Source organism: Schistocerca cancellata, chromosome 4 (assembly GCF_023864275.1).
Source record: "Schistocerca cancellata isolate TAMUIC-IGC-003103 chromosome 4, iqSchCanc2.1, whole genome shotgun sequence".
Taxonomy (NCBI): domain Eukaryota; kingdom Metazoa; phylum Arthropoda; class Insecta; order Orthoptera; family Acrididae; genus Schistocerca; species Schistocerca cancellata.
The window spans coordinates 745,310,709-745,330,362 of NC_064629.1; positions in this window are offsets into that span (position 1 = coordinate 745,310,709).

Here is a 19,654-nt window from a genome sequence, read left to right on the forward strand (position 1 = left end):
GGTTTTCCGTGATTTTCCTGAATCACTTAAGGCAAATACAGGGAAGATTCCTTCGAAAGCGCGCGGCCGCTTTCCTCTTCCATTCGTCCCTAATCCGAGCTTGTGTTCCTTCTCTAATGACCTCGCTGTCGACGGGCCGTTAAACACAGATCTCCTCCAACACAGTCAGTCGCCACGAAGGGTACCAACAATTAGGGAACCGAAACTCAACTAAGCGTTACAGCTTAATAAACATCGTACCACTTCTCGCTGCTGTCAAACTTCTCAATCTAACACTCATTGCAGTCATTTGTATGTGTTCAACAGGTAAAATTTAATCTCATCTTCATTACAACTAATAACTGCCATATTTTAACGTGGGTGACTCTGGACACATGTAAAAAAAAGAAAGGACGTCATGGCTCTGGGGAGCGGTTGTTCGATATTCGAGAAAATTTCTCGTTAGTGGTTGCCCTGTTATTATTATTAATTATCGCAGTTACTTGTGGCAAAAGTCATAGGGTACCTCCTAATGTCGTGTCGTACCTCCTTTTTCAGGCATAGTGCAGTAACTCGACGTGACATGAACAAAAAGTCGTTGGAAGTCCCCTGCAGAAATATTGAGCCGTGCTGCCTCTATAACCGTCCATAGTTGCGAAAGTGTTGCCGGTGCAGGATTTAGTGCACAACCTGACCAAAATATGCTTCCGTCCAACCCGGTTGGAATACACGACAATCTGTGTAAACTTGTCATTTTTTCATGGATGACATCACTGCGTTAGCGATCCTGGGAAATAAACGATTATTATTATTATTATTATTATTATTATAGTTTCCCTGTTTTCTGTAGGGTCAACCGCTCGTGATTTATCTAGTAAAGAATTATAAGCACCTGCCATCTAATTTTGATCGCTGTATTTCTTGCTCTCAATTTTCCACAAACATCTGTAACTCCACTACATTTCAGTAAGTTGGGCAATGAACTCACTACAGCACTGACGTTTACCCACCATTTTAAAATTTACTGTGCACACTGATTTGAAAACGTTTCGCGCGCCAGATTTGGGCTATATTCTGTTCACACGCAGATGTGGCTGGTGTCCACAGACTTAAGCAGTTTTGCTTAGACATCCAGCTCCAATTTCCAGGTATGCGCAAATTCTTGTTCATACTCAACTGTCTCTCCGTGCAGATGTGATGTAAGCAGACAATGTTGGATGTATGTTTCGCATCTCTACATTGATAAATTTTGCAGTTATATATATATATATATATATATATATATATATATATATATATATATATATGTCATATGACAGGTAATTTATTTTTAATTGATCCTTAATACTCTGCGTGAATATTTCTGATATGTGTGGCCAATAACTGTGAGTTTCAACTTTAAAATAGCTGTTGTAGCATATGTATCGTTTAAGAAACAGCGTATACTACAGCATTACTGGCAGATCAAAATCAGAAAGAAAAGCTACGCCAGGACCCGGAATAGATCTCAGGAACTGTTGTTCTAACACAAAACTATACACATTATTCTACCTCAGCATAACTGGTATAGTGTGTTGAATGAAGACACTTGTTAGAGACGTAATTTCAGTGCTTTCATCTGTCATCGATTATCTACCGAAAATATTCGTGGAACGAAAGTATGTTAGACAAAAAAAATGGCTCTTACCACTATGGGACTTAACATCTGAGGTCATCAGTCCCCTAGAACTTAGACCTTAAACCTCACTAATCTAAGAACATCACATACATCCATGCCCGAGGCAGGATTCGAACCTGCGACCGTAGCGGTCTTGCGGTTCCAGACTGAAGCACCTAGAACCGTTCGGCCACTTCGGCCGGCGTTTGTTAGAAATTTTTGTATAGTTAGTATGCAGGGAATAGCGCTGTTGCCTTTGTTTCACATATATATTCACAAAAAAGACCACCGTACAGACGGGACAAGGGTCTTAAGAAAGACAGCCGGACGGAATTGTTAACAGGAAGCAAAAGATCGGCAAGACCAGTTCGACCACTTGGTGATGTCGCCTCTTCCCGATCTTGTGCTTCCAGTTATATACATGCTTTTAGTCGTCTCGTGCCTTAAAAACATACCACGACAGCCGGAGTGCCTGTAAAAGAAATGCATTTGGAAGCTTTTATTCTACACTTCCCGAAGATTTTGAGAAAAGACGTGCAGCGTTTGATGTAAATGCCCGTATTGTTATTAGAAACAAGTCTCACATTAAATGAGTCGACGCGCGAACACGTGTGTGATATCTTTACAACTGCCATATTAGACAACAGATTTAAGCTACTTTTCTGTGTTAAAATTATGGCTTCAATTGTTGTTATTCGGAGTGATTATAACATTCAAATCACATTTAAGGTCAATATTCTAACAAAATATCTCATTTTTGTGTAATCAAAGCTTAAAAACCATTAAATATCGAGATTTGGTCACGTGATCGAAAACGCTGTTATTGGATGAAGCTCTGATGACGTCACAGACTAGGAGCTGTGTGTTACAAGAATGGTAGCTGAAGTTAGTAGCTTTTTACATATTTTTCTACAAATAGTTTAGCTCTTTAGTGATGGATAACGCATTTACATCCTTTAACTAACATTAGAAAGGATTCTGTGATCGTTGATAGTGGAACCCTTACGAAAATTGATGCGTTTATGCTCCAATCATTTCGACCGGCGATATGTGCAAGGACGGACATTCTTTCCCATGCTCCATACATACAACAACATTAAACCCGCTCAAAACTAAGAAATTTTGGAACTTTCGCAAAGAGGTCCGTATCTTATATCTAGATTGTCGACTACCAGTCATGAAACACCACTCAAAGCACAATGAAATTATTCTTGGTAGGTCTTAGTACTGATTTCCAGTATACAACCTATGCATCAGTTGTACCACAAGCATCACGCGATTTGTGGCACGCGGATAGCCTCTGTGACTGCGATTAAGAAGTAAACAGGTTCGAATCCTGGAGGGACCGTAAGTTTTCAAAAAGTTTTACACGAAATATGAAAATAGCGTTAGCAAGAACTCATTGTAGCAGTTGTTTCGATGGTGGAATGTGTTGTACATAGCTTCACATTAACCTTAGTCCGAGAAATGGCCAACTGAGGTTAAATGTATGTGCTATGCTTATAAACAGTTTGCTTTTTTGGAAAGCATTGCCAGTAGTGAAGACATCATACTCGCACAGGTAGAGGTGTAGGACGATGAGGTTTTGTATGTGGAGAGATATAAAGCATGTACAACATGCAGGTAACACAAATGTGAGTTCTGTGGTGATGATGAAACTTCAAAAGCTTAAACAATAAGGATCCTAGCTGGATAGTACGGAGATAGGAAAAAACACATTGTTTCTCATAGAGTAAAAAGTGTGTGGTCACATTAATTAGAAAATATCTTTCTGAATGCGACGTGTGTGAGCAGCTATTTCGAATGTAAGTGCATATAAACGGAATGGAAAACACACTAATACTCTGTAATCGGTGTGGTGAAGTTTTTGTAATTGTGACTTGGTTTTCATATGAAAGGACTGTCGATTTGTTTTGTAAATAAGTTTAAATATTGTTCCAGGCTAGATTCGAATCAGCAACCAATGTATATACTCGTATTCAACAGTCCACCGCGCTATCAATCGAGCTACCAATGCTGTGCAGGAAAGCGTGTATAACGATAATTTTTACTAAAGTTTAATTTCGTCGACTGACGCTATCTTTCTTTGTAACGCTATCCTTCTTTGTAATAGTGGGAAAGCATATCTCGGAGATAATGTTAATTTAGTAGCCTAAGACATTTTGAATGGAGTAAGGGAACTTGGACATCGACGCGGTAGCGTTTTACCAGTATACTGCAATCAATTTTTACGCACCTTCTCATTCTGTTGAAACACTCAAAAACAATTTTTCAAGAGTTTTTGTGGATATATTTGTACAGTGTGATACTACACACCATTTGTAATCCATTTTCCGAAACGTAAGCCCGCATCTCGTGGTCGTGCGGTAGCGTTCTCGCTTCCCACGCCCGGGTTCCCGGGTTCGATTCCCGGCGGGGTCAGGGATTTTCTCTGCCTCGTGATGGCTGGGTGTTGTGTGCTGTCCTTAGGTTAGTTAGGTTTAAGTAGTTCTAAGTTCTAGGGGACTTATGACCACAGCAGTTGAGTCCCATAGTGCTCAGAGCCATTTTTCCGAAACGTAAATTCCGAAAGAAGACATTCCTGTGAATGACAGTAGGAGTAGCGAGTCAGCCAGTGACGTCACGGGCATCACTTGACTCGAATGGAGAGGGCTTCAAATTATTTGAATTAAAGTTCCGTTTTTATAAAAGAATGCTGAAATTCAAAAAGGAAAAAAAAGCATGTTACAAGTATAAAATGACGTAATTTTTCATTTAAGACGATGTCCAGAAAACAGTCAAGCACCCTATTGCAAGAGGGTGGAGGGGGAGGGGGGGGGAGGGAGGCGGTGAGTTCACTACAGTGTTGAAACACACGTGCAATATATGGTTTTCGCCACCGTAGAATGATATGGAGATGGTACTTCTTAACCAACTAAACAACTTGTTTTTTTTTTCAGGGATTTTTTACCTTCCACAATGCACTACTTTCGTTAAGTGAAATCGAATTATTCCGACTTGTCTCCCTGCCCTTCCAGGACAGTGACTACATCCAGACGTGAAATACTGGGGGAACTGTTGCCTTTAAGCATCTTCCATCAGCTTTAACGTAAATGCTCGGCACTAGCGCAGCTGTGACGATGGATGAAAAGCACCGCATCTTTGAAACATTTTATTTTTTATTTATGTTTTTGAGGAAATTTGGATGAGTTTGTTAATGGCCTCTACATGAGTTGCTTTAGGAAAATAACAGTATATTCTTGCAGCTAGGAATGTTTGACTCCTCACAGAGAATATGCAAATTGTGTAATCGTACGCTATTTCTGTTAAGCATGAAACGTTTTAGAAAAAATTGAGATTAAAAAAACTCTGCGAGTTGTTCCTCTTTATTATTAGTAGATCGGTTTGTTATTTTCACTGTTTGTATGCTGAAAATATTCTTCCGACAGCGGTGTCAGCACATGATTGCAATATTAATCTGAAATTCCGAGGAGAGCAGTAATTTGAATGCATGTGATGGTTGTGTTGAGTCTGTGCACGAACAGCTGCTCTTCCTGTACGGCCTGCTTTACCAAACCGGTCTGTCCAGCTCTATAACGGAATGTAGTCCTTTGTTAGTCATATGGTTCTGCGGTTCTCGAAGTTTATTTGGAGTTTAGCTACAGTGGCGCATCCCCGCGTTTGGATGAGACAACTATTTTACTACGAACTGCAGCAAGTTAAAGGAATTGTTTCCTTTCTGAAGTGTGATCACCAAGGCAAGTGTAGCTTTTAGGTACATTCCGTAAAAAAAAAAAAAAAAAAAAAAAAAAAATTATATTGAGTTGTCCTGTACCCGAATGTCGGTTTGCTTTCCTAGGCGTGCTCCTATTGGACAAAAAGTCATACAGGTTGCAGCGACCTTTATTATAATAAAATACTAATTTCCTCCCCCCTCCCCTCCCCACGAATTTGTACGTTTGCGTGTCATATGGTTAGAGATGTACGATTACACTATGTATTTTATACTTTCGAGTTTCTAACTTCAGTAAAGCGCCAAAAGACGCTACGAGTTTAACGCTGACTGTATTGGAACCAAATAATATTTCTTAGTTTTACATGGACATACAGTGTAATCCCCCACGCATGATTTTTATTTATACTAAAATACTTGCATTAGCAGAAAATTGTTCTTCTATTTGATGTAAGCGCAGTAGCGCATATTGGGTACTTACTGATACTGGATTTGAGTCTTGACAGGCGGACTGTCCTAGTTTTAACAAAAGTATTCTCTCTCCTTCCCCTGTATTACTGCCTGTATTTAAGTTTGTTTGTATTTCTATTGTATTTTTTTAAATTTTATGTCGCTTGTCATATCACACAGTTGTTGTAATTGTGGATTTTGGGGATGTGTGGCACCGCATAATACGGCCGAATTAACAAATACTTTGTGTAACCGTTCAATACTGTAAAATCGTTACTATTGGTATAAAGAAAATATTTCTTTTATAAGAAGTTGATTCAGTCATCAGACACACGGTGTAATAAATGTACATTAGTTGATGTGCGTTAGCGCCACTAAACAATTTGTAATGCAACCTGGTGGCAAAAATGTATTCTTGGTCGGCACTCCGCAGAATTGTGTCAGTAGTGTGCTAATGATTGTTTCACATTCAAAGTGAAACGCCATATCTACGTGCAGCAATCACACCTGGGTACGTGTATTATAGTTTATGCCAGATGATTTCGATCAAAATGGGCTGCTATAGTTGTCCATTGGTATCTGTTATAATATATTTTTGTAACTGATTTTTGTTGTTGTAAATATATGACGAACCTATTCCAAAATGCGTTATATGAGCCCCAATGTTTGACTTTAACCATTGCGACCCAGTCAGTCGGGATGCAGAACTACTGATTATGCTATATCTTTGCCATTCTCTTAACTCGAACATGAACTTTGAACTGTGCTGGAATTTCGCATTTTTTACATAACAGTATTGCCGAGTCTATTCCAATACTGGAGAGCCTCTGCAACACTGACGACTTGAGAAGGGGAAAAAAGGGCTGAAGGTGTGAACTGAAGTACCTAAAAATTCGTCTGTTGAGTAAGAGAGTTGTTATTCAGAAATTCTTTTAATTTGGTTTTAAATCCTATTTGTCTATCTGTCAGACTTTTAATGCCATTACGTAAATGACCAAAGGTTTTTGTCGCTGCACAATTCACCCTTTTCTGTGCCAAACTCAGATTGAACCCAGAATAGTGAAGATCACATTTTCTTCTGGTGTTTTAGCTATGCACTTTGCTATTATTTTTGAATTTGGTGGGTTATTAATAATAAATTTCATACGTGAATATATGTATTGCGAGAGTGATGTGAATATCCTGAGTTCCATAAATAAATGTCTACAAGGTGATCTTGTAAAATAAGTGAAAAAACAGTTTCGATCGTGATGGTTATTTTATTGAAATGATCAGTTTCGGCCTAGACTTCGACCATCTTCAGACAGCAGCATCAGCTGATGTCACTCAGTTTGAGTGACTGAGGTCAACTGACTGTACCACGCATCGTCAACTTCAGCTGATGGTGCTGTCTGCAGATGGCCTAAGCCTAGGCCGAAACCGGTCATTTTAATAAAATGACCATCGCGTTCGAGACTTTTTTCACTAATTTTATGTAGATAACAAGATTGTTGTTTTCCCAAAAATGTTGCCAAAAGTTTTGAAGGTGATCATGGGTGGGCTTCCGCTATTATTCTGATTACACACTTTTGTGCAATAAATACTTTTTCTCTTAACGATGGTTTACTCCAAAATATGATGCCATATGAAAGCAGTCTAATGAAAATAGGCATAGTAGGCTAATTTACTGATATGTTTATCACCAAAATGTGCAAGAACTCTAATAGCCTAAGTAGCTGAACTTAAACGTTTCAGCATATCATAAATGAGTTTTTTCCATTTCAATTTCTCATCAGTGCACACGCCCAGAAATTATGAACATTCTCCCTTAGCAACAGACTTCTGTTCAAAGGCTATATTTATCAATGGTGTTATGCCATTTATTGTACAGAACTGCATATACTGCGTTTTCTCAAAATTTGGTGAGAGCCATTTGCAGAGAACTACTTAATGATTTTCTGCAAGACATTATTTACAATTTGATCAGCTAATTCGCAATTGTGGGTGTCATTACTAGTATCATCAGCAAAAAGAACTAGCCTTGTATCTTCATGAATATAAAATGATTAATATATATTAAGTACAATGAGGGATCCGAGGCTGAACCCTGTCAGAGATCATTCTTGATACCTCCGCAGGTAGAAGACTCTGATTTTTGAAGACTATCTGTACTGCTAATTTCAACCTTTTGCATTCTTCCAGTTAAATATGAATTAAACCGTTTGTGCTATGATCCACTCATACCACAACACTTCAGCTTATGTAGAAGAATTTCATGATTCACACTGTAAAGAGCCTTTGAGTGATTAGAAAAATTCCCAATTGGTGATGGTCACTTATTCAGAGTATTTAATACACTCCTGGAAATGGAAAAAAGAACATATTGACACCGGTGTGTCAGACCCACCATACTTGCTCCGGACACTGCGAGAGGGCTGCACAAGCAATGATCACACGCACGGCACAGCGGACACACCAGGAACCGCGGTGTTGGCCGTCGAATGGCGCTAGCTGCGCAGCATTTGTGCACCGCCGCCGTCAGTGTCAGCCAGTTTGCCGTGGCATACGGAGCTCCATCGCAGTCTTTAACACTGGTAGCATGCCGCGACAGCGTGGACGTGAACCGTATGTGCAGTTGACGGACTTTGAGCGAGGGCGTATAGTGGGCATGCGGGAGGCCGGGTGGACGTACCGCCGAATTGCTCAACACGTGGGGCGTGAGGTCTCCACAGTACATCGATGTTGTCGCCAGTGGTCGGCGGAAGGTGCACGTGTCCGTCGACCTGGGACCGGACCGCAGCGACGCACGGATGCACGCCAAGACCGTAGGATCCTACGCAGTGCCGTAGGGGACCGCACCGCCACTTCCCAGCAAATTAGGGACACTGTTGCTCCTGGGGTATCGGCGAGGACCATTCGCAACCGTCTCCATGAAGCTGGGCTACGGTCCCGCACACCGTTAGGCCGTCTTCCGCTCACGCCCCAACATCGTGCAGCCCGCCTCGAGTGGTGTCGCGACAGGCGTGAATGGAGGGACGAATGGAGACGTGTCGTCTTCAGCGATGAGAGTCGCTTCTGTCTTGGTGCCAATGATCGTCGTATGCGTGTTTGGCGCCGTGCAGGTGAGCGCCACAATCAGGACTGCATACGACCGAGGCACACAGGGCCAACACCCGGCATCATGGTGTGGGGAGCGATCTCCTACACTGGCCGTACACCACTGGTGATCGTCGAGGGGACACTGAATAGTGCACGGTACATCCAAACCGTCATCGAACCCATCGTTCTACCATTCCTAGACCGGCAAGGGAACGTGCTGTTCCAACAGGACAATGGACGTCCGCATGTATCCCGTGCCACCCAACGTGCTCTAGAAGGTGTAAGTCAACTACCCTGGCCAGCAAGATCTCCGGATCTGTCCCCCATTGAGCATGTTTGGGACTGGATGAAGCGTCGTCTCACGCGGTCTGCACGTCCAGCACGAACGCTGGTCCAACTGAGGCGCCAGGTGGAAATGGCATGGCAAGCCGTTCCACAGGACTACATCCAGCATCTCTACGATCGTCTCCATGGGAGAATAGCAGCCTGCATTGCTGCGAAAGGTGGATATACACTGTACTAGTGCCGACATTGTGTATGCTCTGTTGCCTGTGTCTATGTGCCTGTGGTTCTGTCAGTGTGATCATGTGATGTATCTGACCCCAGGAATGTGTCAATAAAGTTTCCTCTTCCTGGGACAATGAATTCACGGTGTTCTTATTTCAATTTCCAGGAGTGTATTTGATCAGTGAAGGCATATATAGTATTTTCTTTTGTAAAGCCTTTTTGAAAACCTGATTGACATTTTGTTAGTACTTCATTTTTACAAATATGTGCAGCTGCTCTTGAACACATTACTTTTTCAAGAATTTTGAATAAAGCTGTCAGAAGTGAGATTTTGTGTTAGTTGTTAGCGTCAGACCTTTCAGTGATCTACTACATATGTGACTGAACATTCTACTTATCTGTTGGGAACAAGCTTTTAGTACTCTGTTGGAAATGCCATCAGTTCCATGGGAACTTTTACTTTTAAGTGAATATATTTTTCTAATTTCAGTAGGAGAGGTGGTCGAATTTCAATTTTATCAAATTGTTTATGTATTGCCTCTTTTATATACAGCCTTACATTTTCTGATGAACAGCTGGATCCTATTTTCTCTACAACACTTAGAAAACGACTATTAAAAATATTTTATGCTTCCGACATTTTGTTAACAAACTTTTAATTGAGTTTGATAGAAAAACAGTCTTCCTGTGCTCTCGGTGGTCCTGTTTCCCTTTTAACAATATTCCAAATTCTCAGACAAAATGCGCATACGTCTGAACTTTTTAATAACTTTTCTTAATACAGTGCTGTAGTTTTTATAATGTTTGACTATTTCCGGATAATTACTACTCCTATCCATAAAATACGTTTCCCTTGTCTGTTTACAAGGTGTTTGTATCCCTTTAGTAAGCCATGGCTTTTTAGATGGTTTCTTACAATTACGTTTCACTGTTGGTTCGAAAAGCAGATCTTCTACCTAAGGTGGCATCTGTTTATCTTCTTCAGTTGCCATTTTATGGACTCTCGAGAAGAATGGATCCGAAAATGCCAGAAGCCGATGGCATACAACATGCTTCGTTCTCTCACGGGAATATTTGCGTGTAAAATCTTTGCGGTAACGCCGAGCAATCTTATTCCAAGCTTCCTGCACGTTTTCAGATAGCCGACCAATTAGGAACGGAGCAGCTTCGATTATGGCATATCCGCGCATCAAAACTATGTGGACAGATGTCTGCATCGATAATGTTGGCACACGACCTTCGAGAACTGTATATTTTTTTTAGTGTTGTTGATATGTTTTAGTTCTCGAGTTCTCTGTAGAAGATGCATATATTTCTGCAGCATTTCACGAAAAAAATATTGCTCGGGGAAATTTTAATCTTGTAAAAAAGTGTCAGTTTGCAGAAAAAGATAGGATCACTATTCCGGATGCTCCCCAAGAATTGACGGAAAATGGTATTTTTTATTCTGATAATATTTTATGAGAAATTGCAGTGAGGGACCCATTTTTACCGCGTGGGACTACTGCTCATTAAGAAATTGACCGTCCACTAAAAATGAGGAAATAGGTACACGCAAATACATTTGAACTCATTAACTATACTTTTAAGATAGTAGTAGAGCTGTTTACTGAAGTGGAGCCACGCAGAGAAAATTTTGTAGCCAGTGATTTCGGTAATATCAGTAGTAGTTTAGTTTCAAGTCGATATACGACAGTACACAGGTTAACAAAGTCATAAACATACCTTCTGGAATTCTACCCATCTTATTTTATTCTGACATGTAGGCAAGATATCTGTTATATATTAAACAGGCCACACAAACGAAATCTGAACTGAAAAATGTGTCCGATTCACTGTTTACCGCCAACTATCACGGCACGTATCATATCGAGTTGACACTGGAATGACACCGCAGCATTGGACGAGCATGCACCAGTGCAGTATACACAAGATTTAGCGGAACTAAACTCGTTTTGAAGCGAGGTGGCCCATTGTGCGGCGGTACCAAAGTCCTCGCGCCCTACCACGCATCAAATCTGTAGCAAATCAATCGCGTTCATAGGTGACACGATACAATAATGTCACGGATGTTACCAACATTAAATTTATTAACAACTTTCTCGCAGGAAGTTTGATCGAGGTCCAGCAGAACGCAAATTCATCAACACCGACACTTTTCTTATGCTCAGGCGAAACAATTTCCCGCCTCTTATTTTATTTTATTTCTCGAAATACTGTTATGTTTTCACGATAAAATATGTATCGCATTCATCTGTAAACTCCGAGAATGCTTCTAGAATTTTTCTGTCCAAATATGACGTACATCTTAACCATTATAAATGTGGCGCCCTTATAAATTGTGGGACCAGTTTCCACATCGACGGACAATGACATCTTCACCTATCGCTGCTAGTTGAGATACGATATTTTGTGAATTTATCAGTGAACTGGAAAGATTGCGTAATATTCGTACAGAACGTAAATAATAATATGACACTGATTAGACATACAGCGGATCTGACCTTGAGAAGAATAAGGAGACGTGACCTTCGTGTTGTGAAGAGGGAGGCGGAGAGAGTGAGTTTGCGCCGAGCTTGTGGGTGGTGGGGATTGTAGTGGAGGGGGTGCGGAGGGGGGAAGGTGGTCGGGTTGTGCAGGTGCCGACGCGGCTACGTAGCTGTAGCGAGATCGTTTTGCAGCCACAGCTGATATCCAGGAGGCGAATGCTCGTAGATAGCGGTCTGTTTGTTACGCCGTATCGCCAAGCTGCAGAGCGGCGCTAAAACTTAGTTTCAGCTAATGATGCCAAGTTTGTTGATAAGTGGTAGTAAACACTGCAGAAAATCATATTTATTCATCAAGCACCGTGTTTTCTTTGGACTTGGTTGAACCCGTTATTCTAACTGAAGGTTATCTCTATGAACAGGACGGTTTTTTTCACGACAGAACACACAGGGTGATCTCTGTTCTGAATGGGCTTGCTGGCCTTACCCTCCTCTAGATCTGCCTTATGGCCAGATATAGACTGGGACACTCAGATGTTTAGGACGGGTGGTAGGGACAGAGCATCGAGTGACATTATACTGAGTGCACTATCCGAAAATTACCTCGAGCAATTAAACAGAGAACCGACTCGTGGAGATAACATCTTGGACCTACTGATAACAAACAGACCCGAACTTTTCGACTCTGTAAGTGCAGAACAGGGAATCAGTGATCATAAGGCCGTTGCAGCATCCCTGAATATGGAAGTTAATAGGAATATAAAAAAAGGGAGGAAGGTTTATCTGTTTAGCAAGAGTAATAGAAGGCAGATTTCAGACTACCTAACAGATCAAAAAGAAAATTTCTGTTCCGACACTGACAATGTTGAGTGTTTATGGAAAAAGTTCAAGGCAATCGTAAAATGCGTTTTAGACAGGTACGTGCCGAGTAAAACTGTGAGGGACGGGAAAAATCCACCGTGGTACAACAACAAAGTTAGGAAACTACTGCGAAAGCAAAGAGAGCTTCACTCCAAGTTTAAACGCAGCCAAAACCTCTCAGACAAACAGAAGCTAAACGATGTCAAAGTTAGCGTAAGGAGGGCTATGCGTGAAGCGTTCAGTGAATTCGAAAGTAAAATACTAGGTACCGACTTGACAGAAAATCCTAGGAAGTTCTGGTCTTACGTTAAATCAGTAAGTGGCTCGAAACATCATGTCCAGACACTCCGGGATGATGATGGCATTGAAACAGAGGATGACAAGCGTAAAGCTGAAATACTAAACACCTTTTTCCAAAGCTGTTTCACAGAGGAAGACCGCACTGCAGTTCCTTCTCTAAATCCTCGCACCAACGAAAAAATGGCTGACATCGAAATAAGTGTCCAAGGAATAGAAAAGCAACTGGAATCACTCAACAGAGGAAAGTCCACTGGACCTGACGGGATACCAATTCGATTCTACACAGAGTACGCAAAAGAACTTGCCCCCCTTCTAACAGCCGTGTACCGCAAGTCTCTAGAGGAACAGAAGGTTCCAAATGATTGGAAAAGAGCACAGGTAGTCCCAGTCTTCAAGAAGGGTCGTCGAGCAGATGCGCAAAACTATAGACCTATATCTTTGACGTCGATCTGTTGTAGAATTTTAGAACATGTTTTTTGCTCGAGTATCATGTCGTTCTTGGAAACTCAGAATCTACTATGTAGGAATCAACATGGATTCCGGAAACAGCGATCGTGTGAAACCCAACTCGCTTTATTTGTTCATGAGACCCAGAAAATATTAGATACGGGCACCCAGGTAGATGCTATTTTTCTTGACTTCCGGAAGGCGTTCGATACAGTTCCGCACTGTCGCCTGATAAACAAAGTAAGAGCCTACGGAATATCAGACCAGTTGTGTGGCTGGATTGAAGAGTTTTTAGCAAACAGAACACAGCATGTTGTTATCAACGGAGAGACGTCTACAGACGTTAAATTAACCTCTGGCGTGCCACAGGGGAGTGTTATGGGACCATTGCTTTTCACAATATATATAAATGACCTAGTAGATAGTGTCGGAAGTTCCATGCGGCTTTTCGCGGATGATGCTGTAGTATACAGAGAAGTTGCAGCATTAGAAAATTGTAGCGAAATGCAGGAAGATCTGCAGCGGATAGGCACTTGGTGCAGGGAGTGGCAACTGACCCTTAATATAGACAAATGTAATGTATTGCGAATACATAGAAAGAAGGATCCTTTATTGTATGATTATATGATAGCGGAACAAACACTGGTAGCAGTTACTTCTGTAAAATATCTGGGAGTATGCGTGCGGAACGATTTGAAGTGGAATGATCATATAAAATTAATTGTTGGTAAGGCGGGTACTAGGTTGAGATTCATTGGGAGAGTCCTTAGAAAATGTAGTCCATCAACAAAGGAGGTGGCTTACAAAACACTCGTTCGACCTATACTTGAGTATTGCTCATCAGTGTGGGATCCGTACCAGATAGGGTTGACGGAGGAGATAGAGAAGATCCAAAGAAGAGCGGCGCGTTTCGTCACAGGGTTATTTGGTAACCGTGATAGCGTTACGGAGATGTTTAACAAACTCAAGTGGCAGACTCTGCAAGAGAGGCGCTCTGCATCGCGGTGTAGCTTGCTCGCCAGGTTTCGAGAGGGTGCGTTTCTGGATGAGGTATCGAATATATTGCTTCCCCCTACTTATACCTCCCGAGGAGATCACGAATGTAAAATTAGAGAGATTAGAGCGCGCACAGAGGCTTTCAGACAGTCGTTCTTCCCGCGAACCATACGCGACTGGAACAGGAAAGGGAGATAATGACAGTGGCACGTAAAGTGCCCTCCGCCACACACCGTTGGGTGGCTTGCGGAGTATAAATGTAAATGTAGATGTAGATGTAGATGACGTCAGCAACCACTTACACTGATAGGTACTGCAAAGCCGTTTGGCACCAGGTTTGTTCGTTTTATGAGTGGCAATTCATAGTTGTCCATCAGAAATTACACTGCAACTTGTGACAAACACATAAATTTGGTGGCAGATACAGCGGTTAGTGCTCCCCTGTGGTATATAGTGAAACAAGGGTGACAAACCGGAGGAAGTGTGTTGTATTTTGTACTCCAGTAAATTGCACACAAACATTCGTTCCTGGTAAGTTCTATCTTTTGTGAAGATCGCGTCTAAGATATTACAGACGTATAGAATGCAAACAAAACTCCAAAAGGAACATTTGTGGTCCCCGTCCCCATGACTTTTGCCATTTACCTACCAGTTTAAAATCGTGCTTTACACGCGGGAAACAGAATTTACGTGAACTTTATTTTCCGAGTGGATAAAAAGTTTTCCATAATTCTTCACTCCACTTAAATTTCGAACGTTAATGAAATGTTCGTCGAAGGAACTCAACTTGGTCTCTGAAATCGAAGAACAGATAATATCGGAGTATAATGGAAAGAGTAATATACAACACAGAACAGGGACAAAGATTGAGCAACTTTCATTTCAGTATATGGTTTAGAGCGAGGATTCAAAAGCCGAGGAAACTCGATGTTTTGCCGTGAAAACATTGCAAGTACCATTTTATTCGCAGATGACATTTAACTACCGTCGTTTCCCATAAGCTCGTTGATGCAATGCGAATAAATCTTAGATGTAAAAAAATCGCTTTCCACAATTGTGAGAGCGTCAACATACTAATCAAAACATGTGTGAATAGAATCGTACGTCAACATCGCAAATTTTCTTTATTGATCACCGGTTTCAGCTCATAAACGAGTCATCCTCAGATCTGAAATACAGAAAATTTTATCTAAAAATGAACAATAAAAATACATTGAATACCTGAATTTCCATTACGTACCAATTTAAAGCACTGTTCAGTGTCTGACAATCATTACACAACGTAGTAATCCAAGAGCTAAGTCGTCCTAGTTAAACAAACATCATATAGGTGTAATGGGAAAAAATATTAAAATGTGGCAAATGAAAACATGCAAAATGTATCGCGAGTGATATGAAATATCTTACCTGAAATGAAAAATTGTAGTTCGTTATGTAAATTGTCAAAGTTAATAATCAAATATTGTTACAGTGCCCATACTGCCACACGTGTGTGCAAACGATCGACAGCAATGATGGTTTGCATGGCGCATGAGTAGATGTAAACAGCTTGACACTTCTAATATTCCTCACAGGGCAAGGAAGACTGTGTGTGACATGAGTTGGAGACTGGCTGAGGTGTACGTCATGGCTACGTGAAAACATTGACTGAAGATGGTTGCATTATGTAAATGCGAAGATTGTATTCCAGTCTGTACATTTGGAGTAAATGAACACTAAATGTTATCTGTTCATTAAATAACAAAAAAAAAAAAAAACAGGAAGTACGTAATGTGAGGGAATTACATTCAAAGGTACTATTGGAGATAGTGCATTATTATAAATACACAAAAATATAACAGTATTATTGATCAGAAAACGTAAATTAGTAATAAATAATAATATGCGAATCCAAGGCCTGGGTACCAGCTGCAACCAGCTTGATAAATGGGGGTCGTGCGGTAGCGTTCTCGCTTCCCACGCCCGGGTTCCCGGGTTCGATTCCCGGCGGGGTCAGGGATTTTCTCTGCCTCGTGATGACTGGGTGTTGTGTGATGTCCTTAGGTTAGTTATGTTTAAGTAGTTCTAAGTTCTAGGGGACTGATGACCATAGATGTTAAGTCCCATAGTGCTCAGAGCCATTTGAACCATTTGATAAATGGGTATGGTAACCAGTCAGTGTATACGTGCCTAACCAACAGTAACACAATTGAGCCATTAAATGTTACAGAAGATATAATATCGAAAAACAAGAATTTTATCCAGAATGAGATTTTCACTCTGCAGCGGAGAGTGCGCTGATAGGAAACTTCCTGGCAGATTAAAACTGTGTGCCCGACCGAGACTCGAAGTCGGGACCTTTGCCTTTCGCAGGCAAGTGCTCTACCATCTGAGCTACCGAAGCACGACTCACGCCCGGTCCTCACAGCTTCACTTCTGCCAGTATCTCGTCTCCTACCTTCCAAACTTTACAGAAGCTCTCCTGCGGAGACATGGCTTAGCCACAGCCTGGGGGATGTTTCCAGAATGAGATTTTCACTCTGCAGCGGAGTGAGCGCTGATATGAAACTTCCTGGCAGATTAAAACTGTGTGCCTGACCGAGACTCGACATTTTATCATAAAGTGGCCTTATACTTAGCTATTTGTTACAGAATGTAGCATGAACTGCTGGCATGTGCAGTATATGTTAAAATACAATAAGCTGATGGCTGATGACTAATGATCAATATTCCAGTTTATTTTGTAGTATGTTCATGAAGTCAATCACAGTCAAAGACTGAAATCCAGAAGCCATAAAGTATGCATCTAGCTTAAGGTCTAGGTGTCTTACCCATTGCATGCCATGTAAGATACTTCAAAAATTGTGCTTAATTTAAAGGCAGTGAATAGCTAAAAGTTACGTAATATTGTTGTGTGCTAACTTCAAACGGCACTATATATATGCCCAATAATAAAACACCAATAATTAATAAAATATATATGCAAATGTTGCTAAAACATTAGATGCCAATTACAATCAAAAGTAACCTCATGTCAGTGAATTAGATACAGATTTTTTAACCACCTGGTCATAAGCTAAAGGATAATACTAACTAGTAACAAACCTGAAGTGAAGACAAGATCTGGGAGACAAAAAACAAGGGATAGACAATCATCCTAATGTAGCTCAAGGTCTGTGTGTTGCATTCATAAACCTCGAGTAATAATTCGTGGTCTAGGTGCTTCAAACAACAGCAACCCTGTGTTAAGACTTTATATGAAATTATAATATTTGCATAAACGTGTAACAGAAATACCAACTGCATAAGGTATCAGTACAGTCTAACATACATCCACTAATGTGCTGCGTGAGGTTAGGTGCTTACACCAGCAATTTATTGAATAATAAAGGAAAGCTTTATTTTATAACAATAAATAGAAACAGTAACGGTTGTCGCTGTAGGAATACCTAGTAATGTATATATAGAAGTATATGAAAATGTTCTGTGAATAGCCTTAAATCTAAATGCAACATATCATAAAAATGGCTACATTTGAAATCAAAGAAAATACTGCATAAAACACGACATACACTATGTGATCAAACGTATCCGTACACCCCCAAAAGCATAAGTTTTTCATATTAGGTGCATTGTGTTGCCACCTACTGCCGGGTACTCCATATCAGCGACTTCAGTAGTCATTAGACATCGTGAGAGAGCAGAACTCACGGACTCAGGTGATTGGGTGTCACTTGTGTCATACGCCTGTACTCAAGATTTCCACACTGCTAAACATCCCTAGGTCCACTGTTTCCAATGTGATAGTGAAGTGGAAACCTGAATGGACACGTACAGCACAAAAGCGTACAGGCCGACCTCGTTTGTTGACTGACAGAAACCGCCGACGGTTGAAGAAGGTAGTAATGTGTAATAGGCAGACATCTATGCAGACCATCACACAGGAATTCCAAACTGCATCAGGATCCACTGCAAGTACTATGACAGTTAGGCGGGAGGTGAGAAAACTTGGATTTCATGGAAAGATAGTTACCGAAAAAAGTTGCCATACATAAAAAAATGGCAACGTGTTTCATTATTTGCGTCCATTCATTTTGATTTACAAATTTAACTGTTTTTAATATTTTGGCAGATAGTGGACATAAGGCGGAAAACGTGCAAAGATAAAATGTGAGGGCAGTATAAGTAAGTCTTACGTGTAAGTATGTGTATAGCCAAATATAAGAGGTAACGAAATAAATAAAAAATCGAATTACTGAGAAATATGATGTACCAAAAGAGGAGATTAGAAAATTTAAAAATTTTTGGAGCGAAGAACAGCTTGAAATAAGTACAGCCTTAGTGACAATAGAATAAGTCATTTTATAAATTTCTATCTCTGGTATCCACAGTGAAGATGATATAAAATTGAAAGGATCCCTATACTCCTTTAATACGAAAATCGTTCAGAGCTTGAGGTTTAGCAATGGAGCGGCAGAGAGGTAGGGGGACAAACTGTGCGGGAAAGAGACTAGAATGGAAGACCTGATGACTACAGTAACAAATACAAGAGGACAGAACATGTAGCCAGGCGATTGCGTGGTAGATGGACCAAGTAAATTGTTCTGCTGAATTCCAAAACCGAAAATGACCTAATGGCGTTAAAAACCATACAGGAGCAACACAGCTGCCTCCAACGACTCTCAGTGACGACCGTCGTGTCAAACGAGCACAACTGCAGTTGCACGCCAGCGAGGCCGGGCTTATGAGCAAACAGCATATTCCCGTAGCCTTATCACTTCTCTAATGAACTGACAACGGCGCGCCTTCTGCTCTCGGTGCGTTACAACGTCCTGTCTGACGCAGATTTTTTGTGGGTAATAAGAGTAGGCCTTAACGTACACTCCGTACAGTCTATTAAATATTGGACTTTAACGCCAGAAGTAGACAGTATGTACTGCTATGTTGATATTACAGGATGTGGAAATTATTCTGCATCGTGCGAGTCTCTGATACCCGTATGGCACTTTCACTTTTTGCGTGATTTTTTGCATCTGAAAACTCCCCTTCCGGCCATTCAAATGTAGGGCTTCCGTCACTTTTCTAAATATGTTTAGGCGAACACGATACGGTCGATTTCCTTCTCCATCCTTGTCTTTTTCCAACTTGTGCTCCGTCTACATGTTGTGTTTGTGGCAGCATGGTGATGCAGTATTTAAGGTA